The sequence below is a fragment of the Xenopus tropicalis genome, chromosome 1 (genome assembly GCF_000004195.4).
Source record: "Xenopus tropicalis strain Nigerian chromosome 1, UCB_Xtro_10.0, whole genome shotgun sequence".
Lineage (NCBI taxonomy): Eukaryota > Metazoa > Chordata > Amphibia > Anura > Pipidae > Xenopus > Xenopus tropicalis.
Genome location: NC_030677.2, coordinates 7,084,101 through 7,107,244, shown reverse-complemented (window position 1 = coordinate 7,107,244; position 23,144 = coordinate 7,084,101). Strand labels below are relative to the sequence as shown.

The following is a 23,144-nucleotide window of genomic DNA, read 5'->3' as shown; positions in this document are numbered from 1 at the left end:
AGACCTGTTTAGCTTATTAGTTACAGTTGTATCTCAGTGCAGGGGGTGAGTATTCTGGGCTCTGCAAAAAGCTACTTATCTAATTAAGTTTGGGAAACTTTGTATCTTTTTTGGCCTTCAGTGCCAAAGGGAAATGAGGGACTTTTGAATAAGAATCCGGGACTGTGGCCTGAGCTGTTAAAATGGGGACTGCCCCACAAAAATCAGGCCAGTTGGGAGGTATGTATTGTGATCCAAACATTTCTTTCTCACAACTGAGAATCTTGAATATTTTAATACACTTGGAAAATAAACAAAGTTTATAATATTAAACAATACAAGTGTATAAAAGTCAGACTGTTTCAAACTTTCAGGTTTATTCTAGTGACTTTTACAGAAAATAGTCAGTCATTATATAATTATAATAATATAATTAATAGTCACACAGAGACAACGACAGAGTGTACAATTACTGAGTTTATTTGTAGGAAGCAGGAATGGACGTTGGGGGGTTTAGGAATAATCTAATTGCAGGTTCTACACACAGTACAATATCCACAGGCAGAGAATATATATATATAGGGAGACTGAGGCACAGTTACAGTTACTTATTAGAGAATTAATTTGAGAACAACTTTTATGATTGTGGCTCTGTACAACAGTAATGATACACTTGTTACAGTCTGTAAGCAAAGATCTTGCAATGGATAAGCTGAAAGTGCTATTCTGCCTGGCAGCCCTATGGGTAACCCCCTGCAGTACCGAGTCAGACTCACCGTGCCGTATTCCCCTGACCAAGCCCAAGTACGAATACAAATACATTCAGGATGGAGACATCATCATTGGAGGAATTTTTACTGTAAACACTGCGGTAGATTATATACCAGATACCACTGAGAAATACATACCTCTCTGTGTAAGGTAAAGGTTCATCTTCATTTTACTAAATAATTTCTTTTTTTTTTTACGATTGATTCGCTTACATTTATATATGTATTTCCTTTAATTTTATTTTCAATATGTTTACATTTCACGTTGACAGGGAGCTCTACCTATTATTAAGGGGTAACAAATAGTTGTATTTTATTTCTTTTTAAATTAAATAAAAACAGCAAACAGCTGGGTTTGAATTTCATTATTAATGTTTATTTATCTACTTTTTCGTCTAAATATTATTCCAGCCTTAGTGCTGTAATTACAGAGATCTTACTTATTTATGAAAATAGTTTTGTTGTGAGCACAACTTATTATTCTTGGTTTTCTTTCTTGGGAAAATTTTTACTATTATTAGCCAAAATGCTTGAGGATTCTTGCTCCGCCCCACGTTTTGCAGTGGGAAGTGCCCTTCAGATATTATCGGGACCTGGGAAAGCAGTTCCTAATTACTCCTGTAGGGGCGAGGGGAAATTGCTGGATTTATTGGAAATCTGTATTCTGCCTCATCAATACCATTAGCCCAGCTGCTGGGTAATTATGGTTACACAATGGTAAGTATATATCTGCATTATCTTCAGCCAGGATCAACTATCGGTGATGAGCGAATCGGTCCCAGTTTCGCTTTGCTGAAAATTTCACGAATCTTGCAAAAGATTTCCCAAATGGCGGAAAATTCGGGAAACAGCAGAAAATTCACACAATGGCGAAAATGTTGTGCTTAAAAATAAAACTGTGGTACACATCATTTTTTGGACAATTTTGACGCCCGTTTCACAAAACCTACCACCAATGGTGAAACGCAGAAATTTGCTGCGAATCCATGCTTGGCGAATAGTGATGAGCGAATCTGTCCCGTTTCGCCATAAAATTAGCGAAATGGCGAAAAATTCACGAAACGGATTTGTCGAGCGTTATTTTTTTGTTGCTTGCGTCTTTTTTGTCTATTCGTTGCCGCTCGCGTTTTTTTTATGCAACTGCGTCCAATTTTGTCATGCAGCAATAAATTTTTTCTGCGAAACAATTCGCCAATGGCGAAATGCCAAAAATTTGCTCATCACTACTTACATAGTTACATAGTTACATAGTTACATAGTTACATAGGGTTGAAAAAAGACCATTGTCCATCAAGTTCAACCCATCCGAGTAAACCCAGCACACAACCTATACTAACCAATCTATACACTGACATACATAAACTATATATACAACCAGTAATACTATACTAACTGTAGGTATTAGTATCACAATAGCCTTGGATATTCTGATTGTTCAAAAACTCATCCAGGCCCCTCTTAAAGGCATTAACAGAGTCTGCCATTACCACATCTCTAGGAAGGGCATTCCCCAACCCCCTCACTGCCCTCACCATGAGGAACCCCCTACGCTGCTTCAAATGGAAGCTCTGTTCCTCTAATCTATAGGGGGGGCCTCTGGTGCGTTGATTGTTTTTATGGGAAAAAAGAACATCCCCCAACTGCCTATAATCCCCTCTAATGTACTTGTACAGAGTAATCATGTCCCCTCGCAAGCGCCTCTTTTCCAGAGAAAACAACCTCAACCTCGACAGTCTCACCTCATAGTTTAACCCTTCCATCCCCTTAACCAGTTTAGTTGCAGTCTCTGCACTCTCTCCAGCTCATTAATATCCTTCTTAAGGACTGGAGCCCAAAACTGCACTGCATACTCACTGTCACTGCCCCCCATACTCACTGTTACTGCCCCCCATACTCAAGGTGAGGCCTTACCAGGGACCTATAAAGAGGCAAAAATATGTTCTCATCCCTTGAGTCAATGCCCTTTTTTATACAAGACAGCACTTTATTTGCTTTAGTAGCCACAGAATGACACTGCCTGGAATTAGACAACTTGCGATCTACAAAAACCCCTAGATCCTTCTCCATTAAGGATACCCCCAACACACTACCATTCAGTAGATAGTTTGCGTTTATATTATTTCTACCAAAGTGCATAACTTTGCACTAATCAACATTGAACCTCATTTTCCAGTTTGCTGCCCAGTTTTCCAATTTTGTCAAATCGCTCTGCAAAGCGGCACATCCTGCATGGAACTTATAGTTTTGCCCAATTTTGTGTCATCAGCAAAAATAGAAACAGTACTGTCTATGCCCCCCTCCAGGTCATTAATAAACAAGTTAAAAAGCAAAGGACCAAGGACTGACCCCTGCGGTACTCACTAACCACACTGGTCCAATTAGAAAATGTTCCATTTACCACCACTCTTTGTACTCTATCCTTCAGCCAGTTCTCTATCCAATTACAAATATTATGTTCTAGGCCAATATTCCTTAATTTGATCATTAACCTTCTGTGAGGTACTGTATCAAACGCTTTAGCAAAGTCCAAGTAGATCCCATCCACTGCCATTCCAGCATCGAGGTTCCTACTCACCTCCTCATAAAAGGCGACTAAATTAGTCTGGCAAGATCTGTTACGCATAAAACCATGCTGGCACAAACTAATAGTATTGTGAACTGCAATGTATTCAAGTACCCTATCCCTTATTACCCCTTCCAAAAGCTTTCCTACTACTGATGTCAGACTAACAGGCCTATAGTTTTCAGGCTGAGAACGGGATCCCTTTTTAAATAACGGCACCACATTAGCAATCCGCCAGTCTCTCGGCACCATGCCAGACCTCAATGAATCCTGAAAAATTAAGTGAAGAGGTTTGGCAATCACAGCGCTCAGCTCATTTAATACCCTGGGATGAATCCCATCCGGCCCTGGACCTTTGTTTACCTTTACATGTTCAAGTCTCTTTTGAATTTCCTCCTGAGTGACCCATGCGTCAGTAGCTAAATTACTAGAACTGGGCATATTACAAGGGAAGCCTTCATTATCTGGCTCCTCAGATGTATAGACAGATGAAAAATAAGAATTCAAAATTTCTGCTTTTTCCCCGTTCTCATCAACCAACGTACCCCCCCGTGATAATAAGGTTCCCACCCCTTCTTGCTTCATTTTTTTACTATTCACATAATTAAAAAATAATTTTGGATTCTTTTTACTCCTAGCTGCAATATCCCTTTCCATCTCTATTTTAGCTGCCTGATAGCTTTTTTGCTGCTTTATTTGCCCCCTTGTACCTGATGAAAGCCCCAGCTGCCCCAGCTAACTTGAATGCTTTAAAAGCACGTTTTTTCTTACCAACCTCGACCCTAACTCTTTTATTCAGCCATAAAGGTTTTGCTTTGCGATGCCTCTCCTTGCTTACAAGGGGAATATACTGTTGTGTATACCTACAAAGCAATGTTTTAAAGATGTTCCATTTTCCTTCTGTGTCTAACCCCATGAAAAGCCTTTCCCAGTTGACACATTGCAGAGATGCCCTTATACTGGCAAAGTCTGCACGTCTAAAATTGAGCGTTTTAGTTACTGGCGAATAATTTTGCCCATCTCTATCAACTATTAAATATCTGGGTCATTTAAACTTTACAATGCTCATTTAAGGTTTTATGAATATAAAATAATCCTTTTCTATTGGCTAATCAGTTTCAATACACTAGAGGCAGAGGGGGATATTTTACAAATGCAGAGGAATTTACTCTTTATCTGACATGTCCGAGTGTTGTATCTCAGACAGATACTGCAAATGAATAATTCTGGGTGAAAGTCTTTCATCACAAGGGGTCCTGATATTTTATGAATGTGTAGGAGGTTTTTGGAAGCTGTGTGGGTCATTTACAAACACTGGGCAAATTTGCACCGGGGCAGGTGTTTGTTTTCATTGTTATAACTGCAGTTGGCTGGAAAAAGCTAATAATTGATTGGTTGCTATGGGTTACTGCCCAGGTGCAAATCTCCCATTGTTAATAAATGAGCAGCTGTAAGTCTAGTCATATACAGTCAAATCATCTGGCTTATGCCTTGACGTGCACCAAATGCATCAAAAAGGATATGATGAATGCCAATAGGTTCTTAAGGCAACACATTGTCAGGAACCATAGTGCTGCACATCCTGTATCCTATGCCCATGTTATTAATCTTAATTCTAAAAAAATGCACATCAACTTTCTAGCTTTTAGCTTTTCATTGCCCTTATCACCTTAGTCACTTTTTTAGACTTTGCTTCAGTAATCTTGTAGGCTACTCAAGGTGTTAAGTCTCCCTGTAGCTCAGAAAGTCCTGGTTAGTGGTAACCTAAATGATGAGAGAGGGATAGGTTTCCATAGGCCAAGACTAGAGTGAGTTAACCCCACCCAGAATTTTATTCACTGAAGAGAACACATGGCTCTTTCTCTTTGAATATTTTCTGTGGATGATGTTGCAGAGCCTAGAATGCAAAGCCCCAGTAAACTTGGAACTTGGAACCTTAAGAGAAGGAGCTAATACTGGAGATATATGTCAAATCTATAGAGATAAGCTGGAAGACCATAATCCATGATCATTGCACATATGAGTGTGATCACACCCTCTCCAGCATATACTGTATTAGAATAGCTAGAACTCATTTTGCCCTTTCTAGTAGGAAAGAGGGACCCTCTTAAAAAGATCTTCCTTTATGTTTCCACATGGTCAATACAGTTAGTAGATTTGCTGGGCTGTTGGAGGGCTGTCATCGGCTGATCCTCTGTCATGGTGCATTGGAGGTCAGCCTCCTACTTTACCATTGAAGCAATAGAAATACCCTTTGCATTTTTAAGTACTTCCTTGAGAATTGTGAAAGTGAATCTGGTTGGCTGGAATCATTTGGTTTATCATGTGACTATATGTCTTACTTGCAGAAATGGAAAAAAATACTCTTACTTGTGTTGATTTTGTTCAACTTACATAATGAGCCCATCTGGGTAGAGATCTCCTATGTTATACTTTTATTTATTCATTTAACATGACCCATATGGGGTATTATTGGTTGTAAAGCTTCAACTGGCTAGTTATATAAACCCATCCCCTCCATGATCTTATGGTGTATTGTGAGGCATCTAAGGGAGGGCCATCCAACTTGTGGCTGGAAACATTAGCTTGTTTTTATATGAGCTCCTAAGTAGTTTTCAAGTTGTGCCCACAGGCTCTACCCAAGTTTTGATTTGTGCCCACAGCTTCTACGAGTCATTTTGCCAATAAGCCTTAATTGGGTCTATTAAACATGTTTTTGCATAGATGATTACCTGAGGGACTCCCATTCCACCTTTATTCCACCTTTATACATTAAAGATTAAGCTACTCTTTATCCTCCAAATGTAATTATAACATCTTGTAAGGACTTCATTAGGGGAGACCTTTGATGGGATGGTACTAAAAATCTATCTATATATTTATTGTGCATTGCATTGCTAACATAAATGTCTCTCACCTTCCTGGGGATTCACATATTCATTTATTTTTATTTGTTCCCATAAAATTATATTACTTTGCCCTTATCCTTTCAGATCAGCAGTGCTGCCACAGACCCTGCGCTAAGTGACCCAGAGCTATATCCGTACTTTTTCAGTACAGTACCCAGTGATCACATCAAACACATTGCCATTGCCATGCTGATAGAACGATTAGGGTGGACCTGGGTGATTATTCTGGTGGCTGATGATGACAGTGGAGAGTTGGTGGGTCAGAACCTGCAAAGCGAGATCATCAAACATGGCGCCTGTGTTGACTTCATGGCCACTTTAAGAGAAAGTGAATTTAAAAAAACTAGAATTTTTGAGAGAATAAAAAACTCAAAGGCTGAGGTTATAGTCTTGTGTGGGACCCCTTCTTCCTTCTTTCTTGCACTACTATATGATAAATCTCGTTTAATTGCAGAAAAGACTCTAGTGGTTCCCATGCCATGGCTTTCTGCACACTATATTACTATGCCATTATCCCATGGGAGTCTGGTATTCAGATACCCAACTGAGCATAATAAAGGGCAATGGAGACAATTCCCTGAATATTTGTTATCCATCACAGAAGACGAGTTGCTGACAGATCTTTTAGAACTTCAGTTCATGTGCAGGAGACATGATGAAGAAAGGAACCGTTTACTTGACAAAGCCTATGGGAAATTCTATGGGAATTGCACAGGGAAGGAAAGTTTAACAAAAATCAAAAAATCTTATGAGCCCAGTATTGAAGTGTACAGATCTGTATATGTAATGGCATTGGCCCTGCATAATATGGTTTCTTTACACAGACTAAATGGGTCTAAAGATATTCCAGCCAGAATATATAGGAAAAAGGTAAACCAAAACCTTCATTTGTTCTGGCTCACAATATTAGCTTCTCTACTTGCTAGCGTTAATAACACCCTTTTAGACTTGCCTTACTCTCAATTATGTTTCCCTATGCTTCTGTAAATATGTTGGGAACTCAGCATTTTGCTCATAGCCTGTAGAGAGAGAGAGATGTGGTTCTTGAAACAACATGATACTTCTTCATTTGTGGAATAAATAAATCCCTTACGTGGTACTGTTCAGATGATACAAGCAGTTGCTTCAGACACTTTCATCCCTCAGATGATACTTTTACAATCACAACCATAGGCAGTACACAGAGGTAGTACTCACAGATTGATGAACTAGCCCCCAGTGGTAGAGGATGCTTACAGTGCTTCTTTTCTCCAGGAATCACCTATTCCTGAGCATAACTGCTTGAGGCCCTATACTGACTGTAGGGTACTAACTCTTCTGGTCTCCTTGTTGGAGTCTCTGGCTGCTCTACTACCTTTGCTGATCCTGCCTAGAGTGAGGTATTACAAAACATTCCTAAACACATCATTAAGGTTGAGGAGACTGCCTCATACAGATACAAATAAGCAAAAGGAATTATGGGAGTGAATTCCAAACAAACAAAATTTATTTGGAATTCACTTCCAGAATTCCTTGTGTTTATTTGTATCTGTATGAGGCAGTCTCCTCAACCCTAATGATTTGTTTGTGAAACCACATGGTGACTCTACCTAAGCTGATCAGAAAACCCTGCACTACACTGATGAGCCCCAAGATGGGTGAAACCAGTCTGTAGTTGGGAATCTGATCAGCTATTATCTTGGCTTCTGCTTTAAAGCCCAGTGGATGAGTTTTAGCCTATAGGATAAGTTGGATTTTTTTGTGAGTTTGTTTGAAATTCACTCCCAGAGTTCCTTTTGTTTAAAACGTTCCTAGTAATTACTTTACCTACTGAGGCCTACTCCATCCCAGGCCTTCCAGCACACCACATCATCCAGCAAATGGAGACCAAACAGATGTGGTGACTTCCCTTTTTAATGGCTAGGGAACTCTTGACACCCCCTGGTTGAATGGCAATAAACTTAAACAGCACCACAATTAATAATCCATTACAATGCCTTTATTGCACACTTAAAGCATTACAGCGATGTTTCAAGCCAATTAGGCCCTTTATCAAGCTTGATAATAGACTTAATTGGCTGGAAACATTGCTGTAATGCTCTAAGTGTGCAATAAAGGCATTTTAATGGATTAATAATTGTGGTGCTGTTCCAGTTGATCTCTGTTGTGCACCAGTGAAAAGTGGCCATTGGTGAATGTTCATTGCTGAAAACTGAATTGTTGTGCTGCCTACTCCCTGGCCAAATACCAAACTTCTAGAGAAATATTTTAACCCCGTACAGAAAAACAACTCTCCCTCCCAACTACAAAAGAGGACTAGCTCTTAGCTGTCCACACTATTATAGGGACTGATTGTATAAAGCTTTGCAAAACCTTTACTCCCCACATAACATTTCATGAAATGAAATTATTTAATTAAACTTCATAAAGACACAATCTTGACTTATATGAGAACTAACATCTGCCTGTAGATAAAGTACGGTAGATCAAATTCGATTGTTGATAAATCACCCCCTTACACACTTTTAATGTAGGACCCACAGGATTAATATGCCCCTATGGCTTTAAACCCTACCATTTCCTTCTTTATCCTTGTTACTGGGCAAAGACCCATATAGCTAGCTTGATATTAACATTCTGTGCCTTATTGGTTTATAGTTGGCCACTCCCTTTGCTCTCTAATATAGTGTTTATCAAAGGGGTGGAGCCTTCTCTTTGGCTGCATCTGTTGACTAAGGTGGAAGTTCCACCGAGTTTGGGATCAACAGGGCCCCAGTAAGCCATTTACCCTTGAGTTCACACCTAACTCTAGTGAAGTCAGGGAACAGGGACCGCATGAATGAGGAGTAGCAAGAATCAGGATAACATCCTTAATAGCACTTTCTAGGAAAGTGAGACAGTGAGACTAGTTAGAAAGAGCAGTTTCTGGCTCCAACCAGGAGAGATTAGCTGGAAGCTGGAAGCTTCCCTACAGGCACTGTTGCCTTAGTGCAGGACCACGGTTAAGACACAGGTATCAGGTCAGTTCCTATCCCTGATCCACAATAGGCTGTTTGGGATCCTTGACTGCTAAGGTACACATCCTGAGGACCTGAGACTACTCTCCACAGCCATGCTGTTTGGCTGTCTTTACCCTGCCCAGACTCTTTAGAGGTTGGATAAAATGGTGGACACCCTACCTTTTCTACCTTCTATGCCTTTATCTGCTAAATCCTCTGAGTGAGTATTGCATAACCATGTGGATCATTGTCTTGGGCAAATAAACAAGTTCAGTTCTGTTTTACTGCAAAAGAACCTTCTGGCACCCATTATTTCAATTACTTTGCACACAGCCTAAGTGAGTTTTATTTGCACTACACCCCTTGGATATTTCCACATAGTGAAAGCCCATTTTGTGTGTAAGAGTCCTATGTACCCCATGCTCTAATCCTATCTAGCTGGTCTGTAAATACAGCCAAATAGGGGTTACATTTACAAACTTACACACACACATGTTTATTTGCCTGACATATTTGGTCACAGTTGCAGTTTCTAACTCTCAGCTTTCACTATGATTTCATGTAATTCCACAGTTACACCACTTTCTAAGAAATGTGCTTTATGATGATGCCTGGGGAAGAGAGAAATATATAAATGACAAACTTCCACAGGGCTATCTTATTAACAACTGGTACAATACTGGTTGGAAACAAAATGAAAAAAATGTCGGCAGATTTACTTGGTCAGAATCTAAAGGGAACCTGGATATCAACATCCAAGAAATTATATGGAAACATGGCAACAAAAACAAGGTGGGGAAACCCAACATTGCTTATTTGGCCTTCTCACACATCTGAATTGTCTCCTTATTAACCCTTCATTACTGTGCTAAGATGGAGAAGGCCTATGAAACATACATTTTAGAGGATTACATTTTTCAAATGAGGACAGATAGATCATAAACAAAATGTAGGTTTTTAAGGCTATGGCACACAGTTAGGCATTTCTGCAATATTTTTCCCTGCTGAAAACACAGCATTACAACTCTCCTATTGCTGTAAGTGTAAATTACTTTAAAATATATGTTTCCCTCTGCTTGCTATGGGAGGAGATTAGGTATCTTGCCTGCTTAGGGTCTAGGGTCTTTAAAGGAACAGTGCCATCAAAAAATGAACTAAAGTCTAAAATAGAATATAATTAGAAATGCTGTATTTTGTATACAGAACATAAACCTTCTGAACTTACTGTATCAGCCCAGAGGCTGAGAAGTCTAATTAAAATGAAGATTTAGGCTTTCAAAGTTTCAACAGGGGGCCGCCATGTTGTTACTTTGTTAGACCATCTTTTTGAAGCCAGGGGCTTGCACATGCTCAGTGAGCTCTGGGCTGCTGTCAGGAGGCGGAGCTTAGGGAACGTAGTAAATTATCAAAACAAACAACACAAGTCACATAACATCTGCCATAGAAGCTGATACAGCAAAGCTGATTAATAATTAGAATCATAATATGCAGCCTGCACTGGTTCCTGTGTTTTCATGGGTTTAACAAAAAAAAAGCTTCTCATTCTACAAACTACTTACTTTACCATTTAAGATTTCGATCAGAAATAAAGCAGATGGAAGGAAATAAACCCACATCATAACTCTACCTCATCATTAAAAAACCACAAGAAATGACTTTATTTAAACAAAATTGTGATGGCACAGAGCCACATGAAGGACATAGACATAGGGTCAGACTCTCACACACAATTCTATTAGAAAATGAGGCTCTTTATTGTAGCTTCAGCATTACCAGTTTGCTCATAGTTCCTATGGTAGCCAGCCTGCACTTAGCGGTTCTACCTGCAGGGGGTGCCAGAGCTGGGCACTACTACTTCTAGGCACTGGAACTTGTGGGTACAGCTGTGATGGTTATAGCTGAGCAGTCTCTGGGATCTTCCTTGTGTATAATAAAGACTAACAAGTTGGAATTGTTGGCAGCCACCTTTGTAGGCCAGAAAGGGAGCAGCCCCTGTTGTAAATGCAGAACAGTGTTTGATTCCTCTGCCAACCCAAAGGCAGCTTCCAGAGGGGCCAATCACAACTAATACCACTGGGCCAATGAGGTGCCATTTAGTGAGCTTGCCCAGTTTAGTCTGTATGCAGGATCCAGACATGGCACAGCCCTTACAGGGGGTCTTGGGGCCGACTATGTGTATTGGAATACAGGGGGTCCTGGCTTTATTTGCCCTCACAGCAGGGGTCAATTACCTTGGGAGAACAGGAATTCAGGCGGCTACACATAACATTAAACAGACATAAACAGAGGCTGTACCATTTGCCCCACAGTTACATTATAGCTGAAGAGATAACATTTGTTGTTTTATCACAAAAATTACTTTAAATTCCTAATAAAAGTTAACACTCTATATCCTGCATTTTTTGCAATAATACCACGTTCTCTGATGCACATGTTGGCAATGCCAATCTTCTCCTTATTCGACCAAGAAGCAAGGAAACCCTGTATTTCCTCATTTGACTTGTGCTTCCAGAACTGATACAGTCTCTCCCTTCTGGTATCATACGACTCACCAACAGTACTTACATCACCAGTTGGACTTCACTCAGGATTTTTCTTTTTCTCCCTCTTCTTCCTTTTGACAGTAGGCATCACCTCACTTGTTGAACTTGAAGGACTAGATGGACTCTCACTGGAAATGGCCAAAACTGGAGAAGCACTAAGGTTTCCCATATTTGGAGAAACCACAGGAACTTTAAAAAGGACCGGCACACCTTCCACTCGATTCTCCTGCTTACCGCTCAATGGACAGCCCACATAAAGATGACCAAACTGAAAGCACAAAAAACTTTTCTTAGGCTGCACACAATCCTTCAGGTCATGGGAAGACTCATCACCGTTTGCACAGGATTTGCAATCCTCCACTGAGTGACCATAAGCACAACACTTTTGGCAAAAGCTGGCATTCCAGCCTCCTCACCGGAGGATACATTCCCTTCTTAAAGTTAGCCTTGAACTTGGACGTCCAGATCCCAAGCTCATTAAGTATCTTTCCTGCAAAGACCAATTTGTCACAAAAGTTACCAAGGACAAGCTCAATCTCCCTCTAAGGTACCAAGGGAGAATAGGACTTGACCACCAAAACCGTCTCTTCCAGGAAATGCGGAAAGAACCTGTAGCCAGCCAAACAAATGTCCTCCTTGTTGTCAGACAGAATCTGCAAGAAACTGGAGAAAAAACCCTCCAATGAAGGTGTCATCAAATATCCCACATGTAGGGTAGTCCTGGATCACCAATATTTCCTCCTTCCTCACTTGGCCCAATTCGCCCAAGACATTCAAATGACAAAATCTTCCCACCAGCAGAAACATCCTCAGCGACGTCACAAACCGAGTTCTTATTACAAAGAAGGAAGGTACCACATCCTCTCCAGATCAATTGCAGCACTCCCAGCTTCCCCCTCAGGACAGGATTACCACTGGAGTGGAAGGTGATCACCTCTCGTTGCCTGTAGAATGGCCTCCCCCCCCAATAGCAACAATGGGCTTAAAGGGACACTAAACCCAGCCGTAAAGCTGTCCCACTGTGCCCCCTAGTTCCCTATAGAAGTTGATGAAAAACATAATTACACATGGAAAACAATTCACCAATGAGAATTCTACTGACCAAAAACTTGATGCAAGAGAATTGACCAATGAGAATGCAGATGCTGATGGGGATAAAGGGACAGACTTGTTCAGTGCTGGGAAACTGTGCTTATTGCTCCCAACTCCAATTGCAGGAACAGAGAACAGGGAGCCGGATTTACTCACATCAGCTGGGATTCTCATTGGATGGTTTTTTGGCATTTCAATGCTGCCAATGTGGGCACTGGGGAGCCTGAAAAGTTTTATTGTGCAATATTGCTTTAAGAATACAACCCTGATGTTGCTGGACTACAGCTCCCAGCATGCCTCAACCTTCATTATATGTTACATTATTCTGGTATTTGTAGTCCGGCAACAGCTGAGTAACGTTTGGTTGAGCCGCGCTGTGCAGAAGGGTTTAGTGTCTCTTTAAGACAGCTCTCACACAGCTGTCGAGGGTTTACATCTACAGGCACCCAATGACTCAGGCATTCACTTGGTCTGAGCCAAAAGGCAGAGAAGCAATCACTTATGTTAAGGTTTCAACTCAGAGATACTGAAAAACAGAAGAGACAAACCCAACCATTAATCCAAAATCCGTCATAGTAGAAACCAATATATTTTATTTAAAGAACAAATAAAACAACATACTTTATTACAAACAAAACCCCACGTTAGATTTCTCATATACTTCAACACCTTTCTCCTTGTTACAGAACCCAACTGGAACCGGGCTGGGGGAAAGACACCTTTCTCAATCACAGCCTTGAACTTATATTTGGAAGTCCAGATACCAAGTTCATTCAAGATCTTACCAACAAAGACCAGTTTCTTACAAAACCGTTGAAGAATAGACTCTATCTGCTTAAGAGGCACAAACAGGGAATACGATTTTACAACCGGGATGACCCTCCTCAGGCTAAAAGTGGGAAAAACCTTGAACCCCTGAAGCTGAACATCGCCTGGGTTCTCCTCCAGAATCTTCAGAAAACTGAAGACAAAAGGAGCATCTTCAAAATCCATTGTAGACACACCCAGTTTACCAAACAGATCAGGGTTACCACTGGAGTACTGTGATCACCTCTAATTCCCTATAGTAGCAGAGGGCATAAGACATCTCTCTCACAATCACTAATGCCCAAAGACCAAGGAGTTGCATCTGCAGGCAACCAATGGCTAAGACCTACACTTAATCTTAGTCAAAAGGCTGAGGAACAATCATTTATGCTGAAAGTTACAGCACAACCAAAGCATATGTTTGCTGAGCAGACTGGGAGTGCTGAGCAGACTGGGGGTTCCATACAGACTGGGGGTGCCATACAGCCTGGGGGTGCCATACAGACTGGGAGTGCCATACAGACTGGGGGTGCCATTCAGAAAAATCTTTAATAATGGGGTAATTTATTCCCAGAGGGACTGTTTTATATAAGCAAAGTGAATGAAACTTTAGCCATAGCTTGTGTTCTCTATATAATAACCAGTCAGTGCATGAATTGACTTTGCTTTGGGCACAATAAGTTGTGTTTTTTGTTATTTTTGTCCCCTATGTGGGAGGGGTATATGGTGCTGTCACTCTATGGTATATAAGTGATAGAAGCAACCTATTTTTATATTTAATTAATAATATAATGCTTTTACATAATTGTACTGAATTCATTTTCTCTAAGTTCTGTCAATGTTTCCATCCTTTCTAACAAGGTGGAAAGAAAAGTCACACAATAAGGATTCAGCTAAAGTCTCGCCCCAAGCTCAAAGTGCCAGAGCAGGACTTGAGTTTTTTAGGGAGCAGCCAGACAGCACTGTGAGCTTAAAACACACAGCTAAACATTTCTAGCTATATTCTTTTATTAGGCTTTTAATATTCTTTTATTATTCTTATTAAAGCTTTAAATAGGCAGAATTAATAGGCAAGTAATTGCAAAAAACAAAAATGGATGACTAATTGGATGAACTCAAATGCTCTAAATGTAACTAATTGGCCAGCTTTATTCTTTATAAATATGTTTATTTATTTGTATTGCCTGCTCCCTATTAAACATGCATACAAACCAACCAATCACAGTCCCGTCTGGCTGCTCCCAAAGTCCTGCTCTCTGATTCTATCACCTTTTTTTTAACATGCACGTCAAAAAAAAAAATGATATCCGCAACAATTTTTTTGACACTCAACATTTTCAGTGTTAAGTGAATTTTTTGCCGTTTCACAAATCGTTTGAAAGATTTGTGAATTTTTCTGTGAAACATAATGGGACAGATTGGCTCATCACTGGCTGTAATCCAATGTGTATCATAGGGCAGCACTAGTTTATATGTACCCATACCCATGCACCTGTCTGTGCCAATGGGATTGTTTGGCCATTATCATTAATTTATAGAATTAATCAATGAGAATTCTGATTAGAGTCCCACCACTATATGTCAACCATTAAAAACCCACTAAAACTCACATTACATTACAGGGCAACACAGGAACCAGTGCAGTCTGCATATTATGGTTCTTATTATTAATCAGCTTTGCTGTATCAGCTTCTATGGCAGATGTTATGTGACTTGTGTTGTTTTGTTTTGATAATTTACTACGATACCTAAGCTCCGCCTCCTGACAGCAGCCCAGAGCCCACTGAGCATGTGCAACCCCCGTGGTTTCAAAAAGATGGTCTAACAAAGTAACAACATGGCGGCCCCCTGTGGAAAACTTTGAAAGCTTAAATCTTTCCTTTAATAAGGCTTCTCAGCCTCTGGGCTGGTGCAGCAAGTTCAGAATGTTTATGTTCTGTATACAAAATACAGCATTTCTAATTATATTCTATTTTAGACTTTAGTTCTCCTTTAATATAGTGGTTACTATTGCTCTTTGTGGATACAACTTTACTTTTACATTTTTCACTTATCTGTCTATTCAGACCCTGTCCTATTCATCTTCTACTTTCTTCGGAATTACTGTTTGTTTGGTAGGGTGAACTGGACCTTAGCAACCAGAAAGCTATTGAAATTCTGCTGAACAAAAAGCTAAATAATATTAAAGAGCAATTGAACTAACTCAGAACATCACTGTCTACATCATACTAAGGGGCTGATTTACTAACCCACGAACGGGTCGAAATGAGTCCGATTGCGTTTTTTTCGTAAAGATCGGTATTTTGTGATTTTTTCGTATTTTTTGCGATTTTTTTCAGCGTCTTTACGAATTTTTCGTTACCAATACGATTTTTGCGTAAAAACGCGAGTTTTTCGTAGCCATTACGAAAGTTGCGTAAAATCTTGCGATTTTTCGTAGCGTTAAAACTTGCGCAAAAAGTTGCGCTTTTTTCGTAGCGTTAAAACTTACGCGAAACTTCGCACCTTTTAAGTTTTAACGCTACGAAAAAGGCGCAACTTTTCGCGAAAGTTTTAACGCTACGGAAAAATCGCAAGATTTTACGCAACTTTCGTAATGACTACGAAAAACTTGCGTTTTTACGCAAAAATCGTATTGGTAACGAAAAATTCGTAAAGACGCCGAAAAAATCGCAAAACATACGAAAAAGTCGCAAAATGTTCGTTTTCAAGTCGGAACTTTTTGCGCTTTTTTCGTAGCGTTAAAACTTACGCGAAACTTCGCACCTTTTAAGTTTTAACGCTACGAAAAAGGCGCAACTTTTCGCGAAAGTTTTAACGCTACGGAAAAATCGCAAGATTTTACGCAACTTTCGTAATGACTACGAAAAACTTGCGTTTTTACGCAAAAATCGTATTGGTAACGAAAAATTCGTAAAGACGCCGAAAAAATCGCAAAACATACGAAAAAGTCGCAAAATGTTCGTTTTCAAGTCGGAACTTTTCCAATTCGGGTCGGATTCGTGGGTTAGTAAATCAGCCCCTAAAAGTTATTGTAAAGGTTAACTTCACCTTTACACAAGTACCTGAGTTAGTATTAACCCAAGTTCCTAGACCCTACAAAGTTTATACTTTTTTTTAAATGTAATGTCTCAGCATGGAGAAGGAAAGGTAAAAACTCAGTAAGATTTATCAGAAAGGTAAATACAGCCATAAGCACTCACAGAAACGCTGCACTGAGTCCTCTATCAAAAGAAACACTGGATTTCTTGTCTCCTTTTTTGTAAACATGTTCTTTGGTATCAGACTTCCTCTCTCAGAAACATCCTTCATTCCTGGGGCCAGAGCCTGCTCAGTTTGCTCCTCTATCCCGCACCCCCTCGTTTTTCCTCCTCTCCCTCCCATCAGAATTTGCTCTTCCTCTCACCTGTGTAATCTGAGCTACCAGCAGCCAGAGCTGAAGCACAGAAGCTACTGAGACCAAACTAAAATGGCTGCTGCTATCTTAAACAAACACAGGAAGCTTCTAGGGCTGTTTACTCAGGTATGGTAAAGCGTTCTGCAGGATAAATATAGCGTTCTAGCTTGCACCATTGTGACAAATTTATTGGCAATAAAGTGCCAAGATGCCTTTCCTTCTCCTTTAATCAAAGGGTTATTACTAGCTGAACCATAAGTACTTTTTGGCTTTAATTTAGTGGGGTCAGAACCTGTACTCCCAAAGGCTAGCTTATTTTAGAAATAAAAATATTTTGATTGATTTATGGACTCATTTAGAATGGACTCAAGTGGGAATTTCTCTTGTTCAATAGTGACACCTTGTGGTGACATAAGAGTTTTTTCTCATGCTAATGTATGAGTGATTATTTGGTTTATGTTAATACGGTTTTAATGACATCATGTTTGGAGCTTTTTTGGAGGGGGATAAGTGGTATAAAGCTTGGAATTCTCCGAGCGAGGGAAAAGTCATGGTTGTATCAAAAAAGTTGTGGTCGTGTCAAAAGAGGTCCCAAAAAGTTGCAGTTGTGTCAAAAAAGTTGCACTGTAATTCGTTTCGCAAATTTTTCTGCAGATTCACATTTTCGTTAAAGCAAAACTGGACAGTTTCACTCATCACTATATAAGCTAATAATCTATTATTCATTAGTAATAGCTGCCAGTACAGCCTCTTTGGGGAGATAATCTCACAACTTCATAGCTCTTAATAAAAAAATACTACTATTTTCTGTAAAGGCTACATTAGATAGTTCCAAGAAAGACTTGGGTGCCTTTTATCAAAGGAGAAATTACAGAAATTAGCGGGTAAAACAAAGATAATCAAGGGGCTGGTCCAATTTCCATTATGGGGTAAGGAAGATACATTTGAGGGATTTGTTCAACAGTTTTTGACCCTGCAGTATATATTTACACATTCAGCATTTCATGTTTCCTTTTCACTGATGGGTTTAAGCTTAACTATGTACCAAAAATATCACCTTATGTTTGTGTATTATACTAAACTGAACCCTTGCACTGCAAGAAGATTTGGCACTTCTGGTACTTACTGTATATTACCAGAACATTTTTGAACATGGTTAGAGGTATTTCCTTCTGCTAAGCTTTCAAAATATGCAATCATTTATTTTATGCACAACAATTTAACTGATTGAAATTGCCATGCCTCAGTGGCAATACCAAAAATATAAAGCTGTAAAATGGAAATTTAAGACTTGTATAGGCCAAAAACCCCAGCAGTATGCTACCAAAACTTCCAAAGCACTGCTCCCGAAATCTACATACTTTAGATGCCCCGAATCATATGTTTTTCCCCAGGAAACTATATATTTTTTAAAAGTAACACATTCCAATTCTTTTCTAAATGTAGTGGTTTGTATAAACATTTCTGAAATTTTTGAAAAATTATTGGGTGATAGCATAAAACACCCTAATTATGAACGCCAGGGGCCCACTGAACAGTTTGATACCCATTGTGCATAGGTTTACCTAAGTATGTTGCATGTAGGGGCCCTAAAATGAAAATACTCCCCAAAAAATCTATAATGTCATAATTCATAATTTCAGCTACTGCCAAATCAACACATTTACTGCATGACCCACGCATCACCCTACACTTGCTCACACACCTCACTCACCAATAAAAACTGCGTGACGATATCATTGTTGGAAATGATAATGGCCACAGCTTTATTTAACAATAATACAAACAGTGCAATAAATGAACACAATACCAATAAGTAAAATGTATAATGATAAAAATACATCATAACAATACATCAATATATATATATAACCGTAAGTGCAAAAACATTAGTATGCTCCAAGAACATTCACCTCGAGTCCCTTGCCAGTCTGCCCTTCCACAACCAACCTGAGCTGTGTTATCCTCCAGCCGCCCAATCCCTAGCTCGGAGGATACCCGCCACCAAATCCGGGACCTAACCGGTCCCCTTTTCTACTTAGCCAGTTAGTATCCACCCAGCACTTTATAGCGCACCATTTGTATTCCTTCCACCAATGGTCACCCACCTTAGGGGTTAAACCATCCATTATACCTGATCTGGCGTACCAGAACAAGCTTCTCCCCCCGGCAGACTGACAAGGACCCGCCTAAGCTGTGACGACTACCAGGACTCTGATCCGCCTCTATCTTTTTCCTACTCTTTACCCTTATCTTATCCACTAGGTAACTAAACCCTTGTACCCCTGAACCCTCCGCAGCCACATGCGTGACAACTAAATGCATTCATAATTAAAACTGAGTAACCAACCCCTAAAACTAAGGGAGGGTGGGTGGGGACCTTTCTCTGCTGCTTCCACTCAAAATGGTGGCTAGCCAGCCCCTGAATATGCTCCTATATACCTTCTCTCCGCCACACCTTTTGGCACTCCTCTTTTGTTTCCACTACACTATTCCCCGCTGTGATGCTGTGCAGGGTCATGCAGCCCCTCCTCCGACTCTGCTGCTCCAGGGCTTACATTTTATGTGGGGTACAGCTATAAAATGTGCAAATTCCCACTAAAACCCTAGAAGCAACAAGATGTACAAACCAGTTGGAATGACACAAAAAACTATTCTACAGATGGCACCTAACACCAACCAAGATAGACAAAATCTCAAATACACACTCCCCTCTCTGTTGGAGAGGACGCAGGCAACAAGGGACACTTCTACATATGTGGTGGCAGTGCCCTCCAGTTGCTGAACTCTGGAAAGAAGTGTTTAAACTAATAACAAAAGATCTCCAAAAGTCACTACCAAACAAACCAGAAACAGCATTACTTTTACATTTCCCGGAAAAGACCCCTGCGCCCTGGGAAAAACTCCTATTCCAAATATTCAACACTACGAAAACGCACATAGCGAAACACTGGAAAACAGGAGACCCCTATGATATACAAGGATCATACAAGGATCACACATGAGAGCAGCAATGGAAAAAATTACAGCCAGAAACGAAAACAAGCAGGGACTATATGAAATGACTTGGGGACCATTGCTTGCGTACCCAGATAAAATCAGATTACAAAGCACCTGATGGCAGACTCTTACCAATAGGCTGAAACACAAGCCCCTATTAACCAATAACCCTCAGCAGAATATTTAACTGACAAACCTGGTGTCTGAATAAGAAATGTATGTTTCAACTGATTACCAAATACAATTTTTGCTTTGACCTTTCTTCCCTTCCTCTCACTTTAACCCTACTACCGCAGTAAGGTTTGTACTGTGATATTTTCCCCTCTTCACCTCTTTCTGAAATGGTTATACCTATTGTTATACCTAAAATTCAAATCACCAATAATACAACTGTTAATTGGAGAAAACTACCAAAATGTAATATTGATGTTTATGAACAATAAAAGAAGTTATAAAAAAAAAAAAAACATGCAAATTCCCTAGAGTAATCTATACATTTCTGAAAAGTACACATTCTCCTGAATCCAAAATGGGTAAATATGTATTTCTAATCCAGAATACCAAATCCCAAAGGTTTCCTAAATTAGCAGTTTTGATAACATAATCAAAAACTTCCTCAAAACTGCCTCAAAACTTCCACTTGCCTACTGTTCTACATTGTACATAGATTTACCTAAGTATGTGTCGTGTAGGGGCCCCTATGGTCTATCATTTCTGGCATTTATGCTACTGTAAAACCAACACATGTCCTGCATTTTATGTGGGATGAAGTCACAAAATGGTTCAAACAAAGTCACCAGTGCTGTGAAAAAAATTCCAACTGTGCAAGAATGTATTATATATATAGCAGTTCGAGTCTTTGAAGAGTAGACCTTACAGTCTCATTCTTATTTCCAGACTCTAAAATCCCAGTGTTGTGCAAACTGCCGTCCCGGCTATAGGAAGGTCCTACAGAAATCACTGACCCCCTGCTGCTATAACTGTGCTCCATGCTCAGAGGGAGAGATCTCCAATGGAACTGGTACTGAATAATTATGGGAATTCTAATGTCTGGAAACTTAGTTTCCTCCTTGAATATCTTAGAAGCAAATAACCTGGGTTTTCTAATTCTAATAGGCGATTTAAGGTAATCAGAACATAGGAATAGGAATTCTGTAGTGTACATAGGGATTTGGTTTTGACTTTTATGGGACTACAGAAAATATTTAAGTTTCATTTTTTCCCCACTTGAATTAAAATAAAACACTTTTCTCCAAAGTCTATTAGGTTTTACCATTTATAAAAAGTTCAAGGCATGTCAACATTTTTTTCTCACTCCACAGTTTTTTTCTTTTGTGGATTATAATTCATTTCTCTTTCTTAAACAAATGTTCAAATAGTCATATAGAGATGGAAAAAGTATCAGAATCTATTGTATAAAAGTCTGCAAGTTTTCCAGAACTATATTACTATAATATTTTGAAAAGTTACTCTATTTGTGTTTGACCTGGCATTACTTGTACAGAGTAGTCATGTCCCCTCACCAGCAACTTTGTTTCAGAGAAACGCAAGAATTTTCTAGTCTACCCTCCATAAAACAATGTTTTCATCCCTTGAGTCAATGCCATTATTTAGCATCACAGTACTTTATCTACAAATATCCCAGATCCTTCTCAGTTAAGGATCCCCCAAACACTACCATTTAGTGTATAACCCACATTCATATTAGTTTTACCAAAGTGCAAAAGTTTGCTATAAACAATATTGCAGTTTTTTTTTATTTATTAAATATTTGCTCAGTGGGTTTAATTGTTTCTTTTAGATATGGAAAACTGTCTACAATGTCCAGACAATGAGTGGCCAAATCGGGGGAAGAACATGTGTATTGAGAAACAATTGGACTTTCTCTCCTATGATGGCAATTTCTTGGCAATATCCTTTGCCTGTATTTCTCTGATATGTTTTGTGGTGACTCAAATTATATTGGGAATATTTATTTTATATCGAAGCACTCCAGTAGTGAAAGCCAACAACCGGAGCCTGAGCTTCCTCCTCCTTGTCTCCATCAAGCTGAGCTTCCTCAGTGTGTTTCTGTTCCTCGGTCGCCCTGTGGATATAACCTGCATGCTGCGCATCATCACTTTTGGAATCACCTTCTCCATAGCTGTCTCCTCTCTCCTGGCCAAGACTATCATGGTTTGTGTTGCTTTCAAAGCCACCAAGCCAGGGAGCTCATGGAGAAAATGGCTGGGAGTCAAACTGTCCAATTCTGTAGTCTTGTTCTGCTCATCCATTCAAATAATCATCTGCATGACTTGGTTGGCCATTTCTCCTCCCTTTCAGGAACTGGACATTCACACTTCCCCTGGAACATCATCATTCAGTGCAATGAGGGCTCAGCTATTGGCTTTTACTCAGTTATTGGGTATATGGGGCTTCTGGCAGCTGTTAGTTTTGTTTTAGCATTTTTAGCTCGGAGCTTACCGGACAGTTTTAATGAGGCCAAGTACATCACTTTCAGCATGCTGCTCTTCTGCAGTGTTTGGATCACAATGATCCCGGCCTATCTGAGCACCAAAGGCAAAAACACTGTGTGTGTGGAGATATTTGCCATAATCTCTTCAAGCTGTGGTCTTCTTTTCTGTATATTTCTACCTAAGTGTTACATTATATTATTTAAGCCAGAAATGAACAGAAAAGAATATTTAATAGGCAGATCAAATAATTAGAGATGTAATAATTACATTATCTTTTCTTCAATCCATAGATCCCAAATGAAAGGGAGGCTGAGAAATAGTGGCTAAAACTGAACTCAGCTCTCTCAGTACCTGAGAATATATTCCATGCGATTTACCAAAGGGCAAAGGAAACTTTTTGCTAGTGGAAAAGCTAAGTGCTAGATAATTTAAAAAAAATTTTGCCAGGCGAATTAGAAAAAAAATGGTAATTTATCAAAGAGCAACATTTTTTCTTCGTTCCCCTTTTCTAAGTCTATTTCGCTTGGTTCAGATTTGTGAATTGAAGAAACCAGATCCTCGAAGTGACTGTATCAGGGATATACAATCCTGCATTCCAACAAAAATGTCATATCCAGCATCAAAATGTATGCATTTTTTCATGTTTAAAA

General features: G+C 39.6%; 1 pseudogene; it reads left to right on the top strand.

The window, feature by feature from the left end:
- Window positions 1–21,895: 21,895 nt before the first annotated feature.
- On the top strand, window positions 21,896–22,746 carry LOC116411557 (annotated as a pseudogene).
- The last annotated feature ends 398 nt before the right edge of the window (window positions 22,747–23,144 follow it).